The sequence below is a fragment of the Fukomys damarensis genome, unplaced genomic scaffold (genome assembly GCF_012274545.1).
Source record: "Fukomys damarensis isolate Sample0158 unplaced genomic scaffold, DMR_v1.0_HiC HiC_scaffold_16, whole genome shotgun sequence".
In the NCBI taxonomy this organism is placed as follows: Eukaryota; Metazoa; Chordata; class Mammalia; order Rodentia; family Bathyergidae; genus Fukomys; species Fukomys damarensis.
In genome coordinates this window covers 2,390,092-2,404,168 of record NW_022900928.1, presented here as the reverse complement: position 1 = coordinate 2,404,168, position 14,077 = coordinate 2,390,092, and the positions used below count along the sequence as shown (strand labels likewise).

Here is a 14,077-nt window from a genome sequence, read left to right as displayed (position 1 = left end):
TCCCCAGATGCTAACCTTCTGCCTGGGTAGAGTACAGAGGATAAAAAGATTGTCGTTAACTTGAGTGGAATTTTCTACAGGTTTCACAGAGTGTAACCAATGTTCTCCAGGCCTTGCCAGCTTATTAGAAGAAACAGGTCTCCATATGCAATTATTTGAGAGCAAAGTGATCTACGATGCAAGAGAACACGCAACATGCAAGGCAGCAACCGAGGCAGAGTGAAAAGCTCCAGCCCTGTCATGCTGCATGGACTTCTTCTCAGGATCTCACGCAACCTCACCCAGTGTGCCTGGCATCCTGGACGGGACTCGCATGCTCACTCAGGAGCTGATGCTGTGCCCTGCCCCTCTGGCTCTGTTCCACCTCTTCCATCTGGACTCTGACATTTCTAGTAAGGATCAGCGAGCACTCTCATCTACTTCCCACCAGCCACCTCTGTTCCCTGGCACGTGATGGGAAGCCCTCACGATGCCAAAGTCATGGAGTCCTGGATGTCAGAAGAGACCAGAAGAGAGTGGTGCAGCCGTGCTTGGGTCTCCCGGATGTGATGGTCCTGGCCCAACAGTTCGGTGTGTCAAACAGACTCTGCCGGGTCTCCCTGGAGTTTCCCCTTGCTCCGCTGTCTGCACAGCACCAGGGAGAGCGAAAGGCAAAGCCACACCGAGCGCTGGACAGGACTCAAAACTCAGCCTGCGGGGATGGGGAGAAGGGAAGCATCCACCGGGGCTGTCCACAGCTGCCCTCTGGCCTCCCTGAGACCGCACAGTTGTGGTGCTCCTTGCTGAGTTCTGAGCGGAGGAAAGCCAGCTGCTCCTCCACCTGCAGAAGCAGACCCCCTCGGCCTTGGATGGCACAGAGCTTGGGAGAATCCAGAAAGTCAGAGGGAAAGACTTCCCGTACACATTGCATACAGCACTTCGAGTGCCTGAAGGGGCCCTGGAGCCCTGCTGTGTGACATTGATGGCAGACTTTGAAGCAAAACCATCTACCAAACAAAGTTTTCTGTCTTGTTAAAGACATAGGCCAACAAAGAGAGAAACGGGCAATGAGTCATCACAGACGTAAGAGCCATTAACATTCTGCTGTTCTCATTTTATCCAGTCACCCCAGCGTTTTACATTTTTATTTTTGCTGGAGTGTTTAGAGTACCTCTGAGAGGCCTGGCCGTTTTATCTGTGGATACTTTCATTTGTATGGGACTCACCAGGACTTCTTTCCGTCCTCTCTCTCTTCCTTCATTTCACATGACCATGAAAACATTACATTCAGCAGTAGTCATGCTTTCTGAGTGTCAGATATCCAAGCTGTTGTAGATTTCCCGACTGTCTGAGGAAGCCTTTTGGACATAGCTGGTTTGAACCGGGATCAGAGGTGCGACGCTGAACATGGATCCGGGAACTCATTCCCACCAGCTCATTATTTTCTAGAGGAGAAGACGGCAAGGAAGGTGTGAGTATAGGTGTATGACGGCTGAGTGAATGAAAAGCACCAAAAAGTTTCAAACTTGGGGACTTTGGAATTTGTATTTGATTGCCCCATATCATAAAGATCAATGAGATGAGACCCAGCATTGAGCCCAACACCCGGGAAAAGGACGGGCCCAGAGGCCGGCTGGACGCCATTCGTCCGCATGTGGCAGCGGGGGACTGTGCACAGCTTACCTGGCCTGCGGACTCCTCTCTTCTCTTCGGCCTGGGTCACAAAGCACCCTGGACATCTCCACCCTCAAATATGCTGGGGATGCCTGTGTCTTCCTCATGCGTCTGGGGCTGGTGACTTGGTCAGAATCCCTCTCCACCACAGTCACCTCTGCGCCTGAGCGGCGGTCCAGACCTCGCACACCAAGAGGAGTGGAGGAGCAGCACGGCTTACGGTTTGCCCATCTCTGCACCCAGACTGTGGATCCGGAGCTCCCGCGGCAGAGCCGCTCAGACAGAGAACACTTCCAGAGGCAGCCGGCATCCCACACACTGGACGCCGGGGACCGCAGCATCACAGCCACAGCGACAGGCGGGCCCCGCACCTGCCAGCCGACGGAGCAGGGTGGAAGTCTGGGTTGCTTCGTATGTGGAAAGGACTTGTGTTCAAGAGCAGCTTGGAGGAAGGCAGGGACAAAGGCCAGTCAGTTGAAGGAGGAATTTGGTTAAGAGGAAAAGTGAAATTCACGAGAGAAGTGAGAGACAGAGAGGAGCATGGGGGAAAAAACAGAACTAAGGAGTTCTCAGCAGTGTAGGATCGTTTCTAACTGCGGGCTGCAGCAGGCTGGAAAATGACACCGGGCTGTGTGTTCAGTCTCCCTGCCACATACAGAGTATCATAAAAGTAGGAGGACACCGAGCTGATGTAGAGGAACCTCTTGCTTAAGGAAATGAAAGCACTAGGCAGACTTGTTAGATGTGAAATATTACAATGCGTTGGTAAGTAAATTAATCTAAAGAGTCTATGAATTCCCTACGATGTGCGCGGTGTAATGTTCACCGTTAAATGTGCTTAGGCCATTTCACTCACACCTTGTCTTCATGCTGTAATGCTGGGTGGGTGTCCAAAGCTCCTGAAACAATACAGTTTACTGTAGATTCCTGCTGTTGCACTGGACCAGAAAAAGGTGAATTAAAGGGGAGAGACTACACTCACTACTTTCGTACAGACATCAGGGCGTCTCACCTGCTTCTTCCCACGTTTCCATCCCTGCACCAAGTGTGCAGACGCCTTGCTAGGTCCTCAGAGCAAAGGTGGGCGAGACTGCTTTTCAATAAGGCAGAGGCCGTGCTGGCCAGGAAATTTCATTCCGCTGCACAAAGTGACCTAAAGGGAAAACAACCATCCCACAGACACTATAACAACAGCATAACATAAAAATGTGCGCGTTGGGGTAAACAGTAGTGCACAGCAGCGAAAACTTTAATTTGTACCCAAATGAGAAAACCGAAGACCAGCAGAACCTCTGCCCGGAATCCGCCGCGCCTTTTTCCTCGTCTCCTCTGTGGGTCTCCCCACATTTCCTCTGGGAGGCTGCAGTCCTCTTGGGAGTCACAGGCCGCATCCTGCCAGGCACTCCTGAGAAGCTTGTGACACCCTAGCCCGGAGGTGGGCTTTGGGTGTGAGTCTCTGTCATCTGCTCGTAGAGTTCTCTCCGGGGCGGAGTTTGGCCAGCACGCTGGCACATCTAGGTGTAAATCCTATCTCGTGGCGATGCTGAGCATGAGAAGCCACATCGTCCTGATACATAATTCAGCCCCTTTAAGGCGTCTATAAGTAGAGTTCGCCTGAGACATAATGAACAGCACCTACCTTTGCTATATTTGCTCAGCAAAGTGGAGCCATGTGTTACATTTCACAAATGATGGTGATTAAGGCTTGGGAAACCCATGAGGAGCCTGATGGAGTCTCCCCTCCCCTCCCGAGAACTGGGTCATAATCCTGCCCGGGGCCCGCCGTGTCCCTCGCTGGTTCCGTGGAGCTTACTGTGCAGACAGTGCTAAGACAGCCTAGTTAACCTCTCAGCAGAGAGCTCCTGACAGACTCGAAGCGCCTGAGCACGCCACACCAGCCTTCAGTGCAGAGTCTCGCACTACTGCGTGAAAGGCAGCAGGCGCTGTGAACAGCCCAGCCGGCCTCCCGGCTTCCGGGAGGACAAGTCTGAGGCCCGGACACGGGTGCTGCTCACCACACAGGTCACCACGCGGGACAAGCGGCCAGCGCGTCTCAGCCCGAGCGCACGCCTGTAAGTGCGCTTCTCGGACACGCTGTCACCAGGTGCGGGCGATAGTGCGATGGACCTGCAGGCATCACACTAACCCAGATCTCCTGCGCCTTGCAAACCCGAAGCTGCGTGGCACGGATCTGCAGGGCAGCACCGAGCACCTGCAGCGGTGCAGCAAAATCTCCCTGCGGGAGAAGGACAACAGCACCACCTGCTGTTAGAAACAGAAACATCCACTTCCCACCAACTCCATTTCTTTGAAGGGAAAAAGTTAAAGGGGAAAATAGAATCCTTGCTTTTAACATACTTAGCAAGAGGTGGACCAAGATTCTTCTCTTCCATCCAAGTGTTCAGCCTCTTTCTTGGGTCTCACCTAGGAGCTCCTGAACCTCCAGGCAGAGGAAGTACTCTCAAGTCAAGCATGAGTCCTTTCTAAACCGTCTTGATCCATTAGTTCCTTTGTTCATTCATTCATTCACAGAACGAATCACCCATTCCTGATTCGTCCCTTTCCCCAGTATTTATTGAGCATCATGATAAACAGGATGGGTAAGTTTTCAGGGTTCATGGCACTTACATTACAGGGGTCAGAAGAGAGCTAAGACCCTAGAAGAATAAACGCAGAAGCAGAGCAGAGCTCTGTCACGGAATCCACCGGAGCAGGGTGGGGTCTACTCTAGCAGTGCAGTCCTGGACGGCTGCTCTCAGAGTCCATGTTGGAGACTGGACCATGGGAAGGAGCCAGCTACGTGATGACCTAGAGGGAGAGCATTCTAGGCAGAGAAGGGAACAAAGGCAAAAACGCTGACTCTGGAACACACTGGCCCACCTGGGGACCAGAGAGACACAGGTGTGACAGGTGCAAGTGAGACAGGACAGGCAGGACCACAGGAGACTCGGGTGAGTGGGTCATCCCTGCCGGAGAGGACACAGGGGCCCCCAGCTCTGCCCCTGAGGCACCAGTGCAGGCTGCACCTCTGTGCTACACTCAGGCGCCCGTGGGCCATGGAGGAGCCACACAGGACAAACCACGCTCAGGGAAACACCGGCCCAGCTGCCGTTGGCCTCAGGACATGGCCTGGCAAGGCACTCGTTGGAGCCTGGAAATGTGACTCCCGAGTCACACCTCGAGCTGAGGACAGACACCGAGGCTGGGAGCAGTGTGCAGGGGCGATAAGCACACCCCACTCCCACCGCAGTGACCATTGACCAACGGCCGGGTAGGTTGGCTCTGAGGGTGGGAGCACGGTGTTCCTTCCTGCATGCGTTTAGTAAGGGCTGAAGAGCCAGCTCCCTGTGCATCCCAGGGCCCGAGTGGCTCAGTCCTCACCCTCGCAGTGTCCCCAGGCTGGGAGGTGGCAGGAGGATGCTCACTGCCGTCCCTGCCCCAGGGAGGAAGTCAGTCTGCAGCCATCTCAACTTCAGCAAGAAGCTCTGTCGCCTGCCCTTAGTCGCGGCTCACGAAGGCAGAATGCAGCAGATTCCTGGGATCCCCATCCACACAGCTGAGATCCTGGTCTTTTGAAAATAACATCACAACCAGTACTGCACACAGTGGATCGCTATGGTGGCCACCACCGCAGCTCCCGTCTCTGCCCGGGCCTGAGGACTGAGGCGGTGTGAGGCCCTCGCCCACCATCACTTTCGCCAGCTCAGCCGGCTGTGCTCGGCTCTGGGCCGGGTTGGCAAGCAGCCTGGTGGCTTTCGTGGCTGCACTGATGCCTGCAGATCTCACCGAGCAGTGCTGTCGGGACAGTGTCATCCTGCAGCTGCTTTTCTCTGGTCTCCAAAACTCGCTGCAGGTTCAAACACGACAAACTTGCTTCAGGGCACAGCATCAGCTTGGACTTGCAAATCTAGAGCTGGAAAGAGAACCACAAATCACAAGGGTGTGTTTGATGCTGGCAGCACCCCGGGGGCTGCAGACACAGGTCGGGCACAAATGCAAAAGTCTTTCCCGCTGGGGCCAGGCTGTTGGTGGGCTGTTCTTCACTTAGAAGTTGGATTTCCCATGACTTACTGTTGGTTGGATTCCTTCCTCTCAAAATAGTCTCAGTCGAAGGCTCTAAAAATGAGTCTTCTAAAAGTAAGTTGATTATTCTACATTCTTATTTTGTTTGTTTTTTGAGGCAGGATCTTGCACTGTGGCCCAGGCTAGCCTCAAACTTATGGCAATCCTCCTGCCTCAGCCTCCCAGGTGCTGGGATCACAGATGTGCACCACCACTCCCAGCGATTATTCTATATTCAAGTGTGCCACATTATTTAGACATCTATCCCTAGATCAGTCTAGGGGTTCAGTCTTACCAAGTCCCACGGCCTTGATGAAGCTTTATGTGTGGTGTTCCGTGTGTGTGACAGGATAATGCTTCAAATCAGATCCACTGCTCCCCCCCCATCTATGAGGGGAGGAAGAGGAGCACATGGAAATTAGAGAGCTACATGAGGAAGCAAACGTCCCTACAAAGATAGCTTTTGACCTTCAGACAGCGGCAAGACAATGGCCACGAGGTCAGGGTGATGCATTTGCAATTTCCGGCTCTTCCAAAGGCTGTCACCCCGCTGGTGCGCCAAGGACTCGATTCCAGGACTGACCTAGAGACAATCCACCACTTCCGGGCCCTCGCAGTGGGAGGCAGAAGACAAAGAGCCCAAGAGGCAGCGCCAGCACCCTGCTCCCTGCGGACCCCGGATGTGGAGAGGCCACTGTCCCCCGAGGGGCACGTGTGGCAGGGTCGCCTCTCCAGCAGTCCCCGTCACCCCTTCTGAGACACAGCCTGGGAACCTGGGCACAGCAATGACCGGGGTTTGCGGGTCCCGGGGGAGTTGGCAGAAGGGGTCCCGGGGGCAGGGGCTCTGAGGCAAGGACCCTGAGAGGGACACTGGGTCACTCCGAGAAGTAAAGGCGGTGGGCCAGGCAGGTCGGGCGCCCCCACGGGCAGCCTTGGCCATGACCTCGGCCAGCGGAGCCCAGGAAGCAGGGGGTCTACGCCCCACGCCCTGTCCTCTCTTCCACTGGAGCAGTGGTGGCGAACCCACGGCACACTTCTGTTTTCTTTTAAGACGAGAGATGTTAATGTGCGCATTTTTTCCTAACCCTAAAATCTCAGTACTCATTGTGGTGTTGGCTCTTTGCAATAAATAAGTGGTTTTGCCTTGCAGTTTGGCCTTCGGCCTCTCAAAGGTTCGTCATCGCTGCTCTGGAGACGGAAAAGCTGAGCCCTCTCTAAACAGTAGTTCAGTTAAAGGACAAAAGGAAAGGGAAGCTCCATTGCACTTTCTCCCCACTGGGGGTGCATGATGCTTAGAGGCCAGCTCTGTTTCAAAGAAAATAAGGAGGTTATGGGGGTGCTGCGGGGGTGCCATCCACTGGGGTGTGAACCTCGACACTGTGAAACACGCGAATTCGTGTAGAGAGGAAGAAGCAAAGTGCACAGCTGAAACACAGCCTGTTTGAAAAGACTTTGATTTTAACCGAAGAACAGCATTGCCCAGGTTTACTGCAGCTGCACAGGTCAGTGAGGAGCGATTCTAGCGCTTACCCTCTGCCTTCCGTGTGCTGCACAGTGCCTGAATTCCAGCAACGTCAGCCTCGAGGTCCCTGAAGAAGAGCCACCACTTCTGCTGAGCACTGGACAGGCCTGGGGCTGAGCCAGCGCTCCCCACAGGAAATGCCCACCCACCGGTTGCAAGGAACTGGGACTCCGAACCTGTGTGTGACGGTGTGGCAGCATTTGCATACACTGCAGACCAATACAACCACCCAAATAGTGCACGACAGAGGACTGGTCCAACTATGGTACATGGTATGAGGGAAAAAATTCTTCACACTATCTCTGTAGCTCCCGCGAGTCTATAATGATTTAAAAATAAAAGACTTAAAAATAATTGTATTTTCAAAAAGGGAGAAGGAGGTCAAAAGGACCAAAAGGCGGTTAGACCAGGAACTGGTACACTGAGGCTATCGCCCACGCCTGGCCCAGTGCTTACTTTGGACATAAAGTTTTACTGGTACACAGCATGGCCGCCATGGACAGGGAGCCTAAGGCTGTTTTCATGCTGTAGGGGCAAAAGCGATGCTTCTTTCAGCAGCGCCCACTTGGTCCCCAAAGCCTGAGAGATTTCCTGGTGACTCTTCATGGGAGGCCACTAGGGCCCCAGGGTGGACAGCCTGGCAGTAAGCACAGCCCGCTCCTGTGGGTGTGGGTGGGTAAGTGGAGCGAGCACGAGCCTTTCTCCTCCTCCTCCTCCCTTTCTTAGGGTCCCTAGAGAATGCATCTCTTTTGAGAAGAGTGAAAGGTGACATATTGAGACATACCAGTGTGGAGGAGGAGGATCCCAGGCCTCCCTGTCTGTCACTACGAAACGTGACGACCCGGGGAAATGGTCTTCAAAATCTCCTCTTCTTCATCATCAAGTTCCTTTACTGCTATGGACGTGTGAGTCCTGCAAATCCCACGTTTCCACCTTTGCACTGGCTGTTCAGAGAGTGTGGCAAGTTAATTTCCAGCAAATACAGAATCAAGCCCAGCTCCACCTCACACCCTGCCCTTGTAGCCTCAGCTGTGTGTGTACATCTTTAGGTTGTTAGGTAATAAATGTGCTTTGTATGAGTTGTATGTATTATGTGCGGTGCCATGTGTACTGCATGTTTTAAAAAATTGACTTTAAACTCTGTCTGAAAGAAACACAGAGTAATCACAGCCACAACACAACCAAAACAGAAAAACAGAAACTTGGAGGAGAGTCAGGGTCTGTGGCACCCAGCTCCTGTGTGGCCTCTGCGGCTGGCCAGTTCCAGCGTTACTTTCCTGAGGCCCTCACCTGCAAGCTGGGCTCACGCTCTGAGAACGCAGTGCGAGCTTTGTCCACAAGGAGCCTCAGCAGCGGTCAGGGGCCATACGATGTCCCCAACTGCCGCCTCAAACTCCATAAAGAGCAGGAGCCAAACAGCTGAGTTCTTCTATCTTTTAGAGTGTTCGGAAAGTTACGTATAATTTTTACTGACAACTTGGCATGAGTGCTTAGTAAGCAGTTATCGAACAACTGTTATTTTGTTGGCCCAGAAGAAAACCTAGCTGTTATGGCTCAGATGGATTATGAGCCCCCAAATTCTCATGCGTGTGGAAGGTGGATCATGGGGCGCTAGATGCATTGTGGGTTTGCCCACAGGGGCACTCAGTAGGCAGAGGTGCTACAGGAGGTGGGGCCTGGCTGGAGGGGTCGCCCGGGCTGGCCAGGAAGTGGTGTGCTTGTCCCCAGCTCCGCCCTTCCCGCCTTCCTGGCCCCACGAGTCCGGCACCTTTTTCCCCAGCCAGGCCCCTCCCCATGCTCCCGCCTTGGAGCAGCCCACCATGGACAGAAACGTCCACCCCCTTTAAGCTGTATCCCGGCGACAAGAAAGCAACTGAGACTATCTCCCTCACAGTCAGAGACCGAAATCAAAAGTGGTTACCAACTTGGCTTTCTCTAGTTTCTGCCTTCAGTTCTGGAGAGGGCAGGACACGAGCTTCCACCTCAACAGGTCTCACACAACTCGAATGGGTCAGGCTGCCTGCGGCCCGACCCTTAAGGTCTCCAAAAGACGGGTCTGTCGTTTATTTCCTGCCGCTTGCTGAGTTACAGCAATTCTGAGAAGGAAGTGGAAGGGTGTGCATCGGAGTCTTCTCCATGATGACCTTTTCCCTGGGTCGTGTATTAATATCTCCAGTTCCAAGCACATGTGGTTACCAGTCCGTCTCTTTTAGGTCTTTCTGGGTGAAGACTCCCCTCCCTTTTCACCAGACAGTCTTGGGCTGCAGATGGTGTCTTATCTCAGTATCTCAGTGCCCCTAGGTCAGAGCCAGCACTCACCTCGTCTGCAGAAGGCTCCCAGCACTGAGGGAGGAGGTAAAGGGAATCCAGGCCGCTGATGCCATCTGTGGGGACTGTCGGGGTTCGGGATCTGGCTCCACAGCTGCCGGTTCCTCTCGGGCGCCCTCCCTCTCCACACTGCGGCCCTCTGGGACATTATTCTGCCTCTCTGATCCTGATGTTCTCATCTTCCGGGGCCGCTGTGAGGATGAGAGGTTGATTCTGAGAAGCGTCCAGCCGAGCGCCAGGCATGAGCAGAAAGTGAGCAGGGACAGCCGTGGCCTGTCCCCCGCGTGTCCCGTCGCTCTCACTGTGCCTTTGGCCACGCTCCGCTTCTGCCAAGACCATGGCTTTGGTTCTTCTTGTCACAGCTCGCTCCTTCTCCAGAGGGGCCGGAGTCGCACCTGCCAGTCCTGTTCCTCCTCTCCCTCCACCAGACGTGGTCTCTGTAAATCTCTTTGAAAGAGGAAATTTAGCCAGATTAAAACCAGACAGGGATTCTCCTGCTCCCCTCCAGACAAGAGCTGAGAGAGGCCTGTGGGCGCTGTGATGAATGGTACAGCTGCTCTGCTCCTGAGGAGCTGTCTCTCTGACAGGTCAGGGAGTGACCTATGATGCAATTCTACACCTGTCAAGTAGGACTGAGGAAACAGTGGATTCCTCTAGGGGAGTCTTTCCTACAGCAGTGCCATTTCAGTTGGGCTTTAAGGGATGAATAGGAGCTCATCCAGAGGGTTTGGCTAGATCTGACTATATGGACAGGAGGGGCCAGGTCAAGCTGGAAAAGATGGGAGCTCCTTTGAAAGCACTCAGGATTCCAGACTCTGGACTTGGCTGCAGCTGATAAACAGCAGGAAGTCCCTGGAGGTGTTAGAGCAGGTATGTGATGCTATCAGACCTGCCTTCTGAAAGCTTGGTGTCAGAAAGCAGGAAAATGGACTTCCTGCCATTGGTTTAGGACAGGGGAAAAATACCTGAAAAGGAATCCAGGCTTTGGAGTCGGGTTGGCTGGGCTGGAATTTAGTGTTCTCTTGCTCTGTGCAACTGTGGAAAAGTGACTTAAACTTCTCGTTATCCCACCGGTCAGCACTGAAGGGAGGCATGGGGCTGAACTTCCAGGTGGTCAAGGGCAGAACCAGCACCGAACTCAGTTCTCTTCCCCCCAATCCAGGGATCCTTCACTACCACAAGTTGCCTGCAACTCCACAGGAAGTAGAGGCTCTCAGCAAAACGTTCCATTGCCATGACTCTAAACTGAGCAGGGCCGTGGACAGGCACTGCGGTTTTGGCCCCTGTGGCACAGCTCACTGCATTAACACCTAAGGCATCGGGCACAGTTGAAGGTTGAAGGCCAGCAAGTTACTAGGACGGGCACTGCAGGTACTTCCTGTCCCTGCCCCCTCGGTTCCCAGCCGCCCATTCCATGGAGGAGGCTGCATTCCTGGCTCCGGTCACTAAAGCCAGGAAGGAGGAGATGTGAAATGTAATCCAAGCCCGCGTCCCTCTGGGTCTTACTGCATTCTGTGGCTCCCCAGACAGCACCCTCAGAGTGACCACGTCTTAGACCTTGACAGTGAGGAGGCGGTGCAGAGGTCCAGAGGCTGAGGGAGCTGTGCAGGGTCTCCAGAATGCACAGTGCAGACTCTAGGAAGCAGGTCCTGGGACTGCCTCAGGTGACAGGACGGGTGACCGTGGCTCAGCTGCTCTCCCAGCACTGGTGGATCCCGGAGGGTTAGATCTCAACCCCACCCTGGGCTCCCGTGCTCTCCCAGACCCACAGCAAAGCAAATGCAAACTCGAGGAACCTGTTATCAAATTGAGAATTTTTTTAAATGAGTTTAATTTACATTTTTAGAGTTGATAAGTGGAGAGCTAGGGGAACCTACCAGACCTTGAATTTGGGGGGAAAACATTTTTTATTAATTACATTGGTCTCACAAATTCATAGTTTAGATATTTCACACTTAAAACTCTGGATTCATTATGTCAACACCTTTTTGTTAAGTAGTACCAATGTATTTTGTATACGTAACCATTCAGTTATTTGAACAGAAAAATATTTTGCCTTTAGAACGTGCAGAGCACTGTAATATCGGTTATGCCCAGGTAGGCTGTGGGGGGAATCCCACAACTGGCTGTTTACAGAAGTGAGTCCGGCTGAAGCCTACTCACTGAGGTCAGAGTGACTCACACCCAGATTCCGTTCCCACAGCTAAAACCTTCTGACTAGAAGGACGGTGTTCTAAGGACACGTTTTGTCTATTCTGTTCCTAATTTGAGGATGCTTTGTCCTTTATGAGCCTTGTTTACATTAATTCCCACAGAAACTACACATAGCCCTGTCCTTGCACGTAGTTCACCTTCAGCCCAGTTGATTGCCAATGAAAGTCAGTGCCTGGGACTGGCCAGGGCCTTTGTCGGCTGCACCGGCATTGGTCATCCCGGCCCCCACTTTCTCTCCTAGCTCTGTCTCAGTGCACTTATTTCTCAGTCCTGCACCACACACTGAGCAGGTAGGGACTGGAACCTGACTGCAGGTTTCTCCAACAATTGATGCCCATCCTGGGAGTTTGGACCATAGCATTCACCTGCTCAGTGAGGCTACTCAGAATAAAAAGTAGTAAGAGAAAAAGGGAAAACAAGAATTGACAACCCAGGGCCCCATACAGTAAACAGGAGGCACAAAAACCTGGACAAAAAGGTAAGATGTTTCAGGTGTGGAAGGTAGTAAACGGAGCCAGCTGGGAGTAAAACACAGGGTCATCACTTTGGACCCAAGCTGGCCTGCGGTGTTGAAATAAATGCTGCAAAAATTAATTAAATACACGAACTCATTTTGGTCCAGGCTGCCCTGCAGTGCTGAAATAAATGCTGCAAAAGATAGCTTATATGGTCGTCATTTTTCACAAAGCAGCATCCAGATGTTTCAGCAAAGAAGGAAAGTTGTCTCCCTTGGGGCTTTAACTGAGACTGACAACTTGGAGCCCTGGCCCTCTGTTCTGCAGCCAGAACAACCCAGGCTGGGAGATTCTGCTCACTGCTGAGAACTGCGTTAGACATCGAGAGATTTTACAAGAGAAATCAAGTGACACATGCTAGCTAACTGATACAAGTTATCTTCGCTCCAATTTCAGTGGATGTTTAATGTGTGTTAGAACACCTCTTGTGCACTGCACTTTTGAGTTGTGATTCCAGGGTCAACCTGCTCTTTAGTGACTTTGTTGGTGAAGAACTCCAGGTTACTATTGTTCTGTTGGCAGCCGGTCAGTTTTTAAAATGTAACACTGGGGGGGTTGACACTTAAAATTTTAACAGCTGAAGACAATTTGTTATAGAAGGTTTATAGTGAGATGGAGGAAAAATACTAAGGCTGTGAGTAGAAGAGATATACCTTTGATAGGAAAGGACTGTGTGTGTTTGTCTTGTGAGAAGGATAGAGATATTCAAGACCAGGAGGCCTAGGTTCAACGAGAGGGTGTGCGGAAGTGATTTACCAAGGAAATACGTACGTTTGCTTGTTGGTTTCAAGTTTGTTATAAGTGGTTTGCATTTACAGGCATAAAGAGCTTTCATTCCTTCTAACTCTAGTTCTACAAGAGATCTTAATTGACTTACAAAAAGTTTTGACTAGTCTTATTTACAAATATGAACCTAAAATTACAAAAGGATATTATAATTCAATAAAGCTAAATATATTTGAGTGCACTCTAGTTTTATAAATTGTCTTAGATGTTTGTCCGTTTGTCCAAGCTCAACAATTTTTTCTTTTACTTTAAAATTAAAAAATATTTGCCTATAATTTAAATTGGCTTATAGATAAAAGTTATTAAAGTTAAAAGCATTCATTTCTATCCCCCCCAGGTTGCTAGCACATCAAAATGATATAATACATATTGTTGTCTAAACATAATCACTCCAAAACTTTAAGTGGTTAGAAATAATGTATTCATTGTTATAATCTGGCTTCTACAGGTTATTAAATAATCTTTGTTAAGGTAATTGATAGAGATCCTTCGATTTGGGGAGGCTACTAAATGAGACACCCTTTGGTGAAAAAAGGAATGGCCACATGGAAATATTTTCCAGCCCTTGCTCACTGTGAGGACCTCAACATTATCCCACAATGGACTTACCCCAATAGTTTTCACAGCCTGATAAGAGACTTAGCTCAATAAATACTACTTAAATATGTTATTATAACATGTTTACATTGGTTATCATCAAAGGGTTAAGTTCTATGTATGTTATTGTGGAATGTTTACACTGGTCATCTTCAAAAGATTGTTTTCTGGGAGAAAAACAACAAAGTTTTATTGAAAAAATGCTCTCTTGGTACCAAACTAAATTATAGAGCATAAGACTTCATATAATTGTGATAATTATTATTGTTAATTTTCTGGTGCACTGAATGTATTTTTGTTTTCTGACTATACAGGCTTTCTAATATACTGTTTATGGTTAACAACCTCCTTTTGATTCAGGTGTTTGCCTTTCTCTTACTTTCCAGCTACTTTTAATAAC

The 14,077-nt window shown here is 51.0% G+C and overlaps 1 long non-coding RNA gene across 1 annotated transcript; it reads right to left on the bottom strand.

The window, feature by feature from the left end:
- Positions 1 to 5,282: 5,282 nt before the first annotated feature.
- On the bottom strand, positions 5,283 to 7,303 carry LOC117286385. Its single transcript, XR_004517566.1, has 3 exons — positions 7,246 to 7,303; positions 6,011 to 6,102; positions 5,283 to 5,566 (listed from the first exon to the last, which is right to left on the bottom strand). It is a non-coding gene; the product is annotated as an uncharacterized LOC117286385 (long non-coding RNA).
- Between the last annotated feature and the right edge of the window lie 6,774 nt (positions 7,304 to 14,077).